This window comes from Schistocerca gregaria, chromosome X (genome assembly GCF_023897955.1).
Source record: "Schistocerca gregaria isolate iqSchGreg1 chromosome X, iqSchGreg1.2, whole genome shotgun sequence".
NCBI lineage: Eukaryota > Metazoa > Arthropoda > Insecta > Orthoptera > Acrididae > Schistocerca > Schistocerca gregaria.
In genome coordinates this window covers 274,326,936-274,330,818 of record NC_064931.1, presented here as the reverse complement: position 1 = coordinate 274,330,818, position 3,883 = coordinate 274,326,936, and the positions used below count along the sequence as shown (strand labels likewise).

Below are 3,883 nucleotides of genomic sequence, written 5' to 3'. Positions count from 1 at the left end.
CATTGTGCAAATCTTTACTATCTTCTGGCGTAGCTACTTTGTTATAGACAACCGTATCATCTGCGAACAGCCTTATAAAGCATCTGACGCTTTCTACTGGATCATTTATATATAATGTAAAGAGTAACGATCATATCAAATTTCCTTGGGGTTCTCTGGAAATTATCTTTACATCTGTCGATTTTGTTCCGTTAAGAGCGACGTGTTGAGATCTATCTGCTAGAAAGTCTTTAATCCAGTCTCAAATCTGCTTCGCTACCTGATAAGTTCGTATTTTTTCATTAACCGATGGTGTAGGATGGTGTCAAGTGCCTTCCTGAAGTCAAGGAACATGGCATCAAGCCGAACGCCATTGTCTACGGCGCTGTGGATCTCATGGAGGAACAGAGCGAACTGAGTTTCGAAGGATCTCTTTTTGCATAATCCATGTTGATTATAGACTCCTCTCTCCGTCCGAACAGGTCATGAGGGCCCAGCGGTACCGACTGGCCACCGCGTTGTAGGGAAGCAACCTACTCACGCCATATAGAATTGATATGCTTTCAATTGTGTGCCAGCCTAGTCCGTTGTAACTAGCTGTGACGTCACAAATGTTGTGCAATACCTTAAAAGTAAAGTAAACAATCTGAAAAGTTAATAGCATGTCAGGAGTGATGCTAAAATGATAATGTGTTAAATTTCAGTTTAATAACTTTAACAGTTTTTCGAAATTTTGACATTTTACGTAAAAATCATCGGCGCAACAAGAAGGAGATAGAAACTTCAAAATTTATACTCTGATTTCTTTTTCATTGTAATTTAATGGAAAAAGCATGCTGGATCTCACAAAGTAATATTTTGGTTGAAATTCATGATTTTCTGTTTTTGTGTCCTAAGTGTACAGAAGGAAGATAGATTAAGTAAGTGCTTAAATAAAGCTATGATGTTTGAATTTAGGTAGAATGGAGATACGCTATAATAACAAAGATGTGAGAAGTTTCCAAAAGGTAGCTATAAAACTATAGCTGTAGCATCTCTCCAAAGGGCAAGTTCAGAGCTTATATATTGCGTGCACTGCAACTAAAATAATTCTCTCTCCAAAAGTATTTAACGTAGCCACATCAGAATTTCATTATAGATACTTACCTGTGTGTTGATTTCACAATTAAATTGGGAGCTTCATCGGCCTTCAGCGAATGAAGCAATTAATTGTTTAGTAACTTGAAGCTGTGCTCTACTAGCCCCAGCAGCTGGACAGGAAGGCAAATTGTGTCGGCTGCGCCTTCGGTGGTCCGCGCCACGGCTATGTAAATAAGCTGCGAGCTGGATGTCGTTTTGTATTCTATATGCTTTGTATTCTATATGTCTCTTCTCTTTCATTGCTATATACATTGTGTACTTCATACTTTTTCTTCTATTATATACTTAAATTTTATTATTTTAATATATTAATATTATTTTTTTTGCTAAAAACCTGCAGTAACGAAATTGTCAACCACATATAACAATGCACTTGCAGGAAAAATAAATGGTATCAAATAAAAGCAACTATGTAAAAACCCCACGGCTGAAAAGGGACGCCAGCAGCATGCCCTCAAACAGCCCGCCTTCCTCCTTCAGAGAAGGGAATGAAAAGTGCCCCCAAAAAAAAGGCCCCAGTTCTCTTATAGATTTGTATCAGCACACACGCTGTGCGGGAAACTGCGTCGCGTCTGTGCGGTTGCAAGGAACAGCCTTGAATGCCGTATTACGTTACTCGGTATGCACGTAACAATGAGATTATAATGGGGTAAAGTGTTAATTGCAGAACGACCTCAGTGATTTATTCTGTTTGCGTATGTCGTATTTTCACGTGTCGCAGCAGGACAGACCTTCTACCATTACTAGCGTGGCGTTTGATGAGTATTAACATGAAATTTTGGCGAGCATTCACTTTGAACGTTTACATAGATAACGATTATTGAACAGTTTCATTATCTAGGGATAATAGGATCCGCGCAATAGACTCTGAACAGCTCTGATAGTACAAGGGTTGATAGTTGCATTGCTTGGGTAAACTTTTGTCTGGATCTTTACACTTTATCGTTTTCAGAATATAGTCAAAATTGTTATAGCAAACTGCATTTTCTATGAATCCCAGACATAATCCTAAATCCTAAGCGTAATGAACTTCAATGATCAATAACTTTATTTCTCCATCAGAGTACGCACAGTGAACATTAATTACAGGCATCACGTTTTTGATAATCACTTTCTGGTTGCCAACATTGTAGTTAGAGAGCCTGTGTTGAGAACGGCAACAATAGAATTTCTCCATCCGCCACCCCACAGTGTCATGCTCAGCCTACAGGCGTCATCAGATGCGGATATGGAGGGGCATGTGGTCAGCACACCGCTCTCCCGGCCGTATTCAGGTTACGAGACCGAAGGAGCTATGTCTCAATCAAGTAGCTACTCAATTCGCCTCACAAGGGCTGATTGCACCCCACTTGCGAACAGCCCTCGGCAGACCGGATGGTCACCCATGGAAGTACTAGCCCAGCCCGACAGTGCTTAACTTCGGTGGTCTGACGGGAACCGGTGTTTCCACTATGACAAGGCCGTTGGCTGATTTTTATAGGGGAGATTTTCATTCTCTAAAAACGTTATAGCTATTGAGCACAAAACATTTTCCATAGTCCTACAACAGATTGATGTCAACGGTATAGGTCTATAATTGTGTGCATATGTCCTACTGGCGGGATGAAGATGTGGAGAACAAACGGAAGAAATGTATCGTGTAATATGCCCTACACAAGTGTGTTCCGAGTAAAACGGGAATGACCTGCACGTTCTTCCAGTCGCTGGGTATCTGTTTCTCAAGCGATCTACAATAAATTACTGCTAGAGAGGGAGCAAGTTCTTTCGCATGATCTTTGTAGAATCTTATAGTTATCTCATCTGGTCCTGACGCCTTTCCACTACTCAGTGACTGTAGTTGATTTTCTATTCCACCATGGGTTATCTAAGTATCTGCCATTTCGACGTTGGTGCGACATTTGAAAGGACGGGCCGTATTACGATCTCCCACGGTGAAATGATTTCGGAAGACCCAATTTAGTACTTCGACATTCTCTTTATAGTCTTCCGTTTAGGTGGCAGCATGCTCACTGAGTGAGCGAATAGTTAGTTTGGTCCCACTTACTGATTTTACATACAACCAAAATCTCTTAGCATTTTGCTCTGATCGGTTGACAAAGTGTTACTTTCAAAGTCACCGAACGCTTTCTCTCATTTCTCTCCCTGTGCTCATTTTCGCTTCGTTCAGCTTTTGTTTCTCAGTTGGGTTTATACTTCTCTTGAATCTGAGATGAAGTTCTCTTTGTTTGCCTATCAGTTTTCTAACACGGTAATTAAACCATAGTGGGTCTTTCCCATCCCTTAACACATTACTCGGAACACACTTGTCTAGAGCATATTGCACGATACATTTGAATTTTTTCCATTTGTTCTCCACATCTTCACCCTCATCACCGAAAATTTGATGCTGACTGCTCAGATTCTCTGAAATTTGTATCCTGTCACTCTTGCTAAGAAAAAATATTTTCCTACTTTTCTTAACATACTTTGTAAGATCCGTTGTCATAGATGCTAGTACAGCCTTATGATTGCTGATACCTTTCTCTACATTACCTGATTTGGCAGGAAGTCTAAGACATTACCCTCACGGGTTGGTTCTCTGTCTGCTCAAAGTGATTTTCGGACAAGACGTCCAGAACAACGTCACACGAATCCCTGTCCCTGGCACCAGTTTTCATACCATGATATTTCCTCTTTATGCTTGGTAAGTTGAAGTCACCCCCTACCACAACTACAAGCTCTGTCTGAAGTCCTCTACCACTAGAGCTCTAGATCCAAGCAGTCT

The 3,883-nt window shown here is 40.7% G+C and overlaps 1 pseudogene; it reads right to left on the bottom strand.

The window, feature by feature from the left end:
* Positions 1–2,469: 2,469 nt before the first annotated feature.
* On the bottom strand, positions 2,470–2,587 carry LOC126299902 (5S ribosomal RNA; annotated as a pseudogene).
* Positions 2,588–3,883: the final 1,296 nt, after the last annotated feature.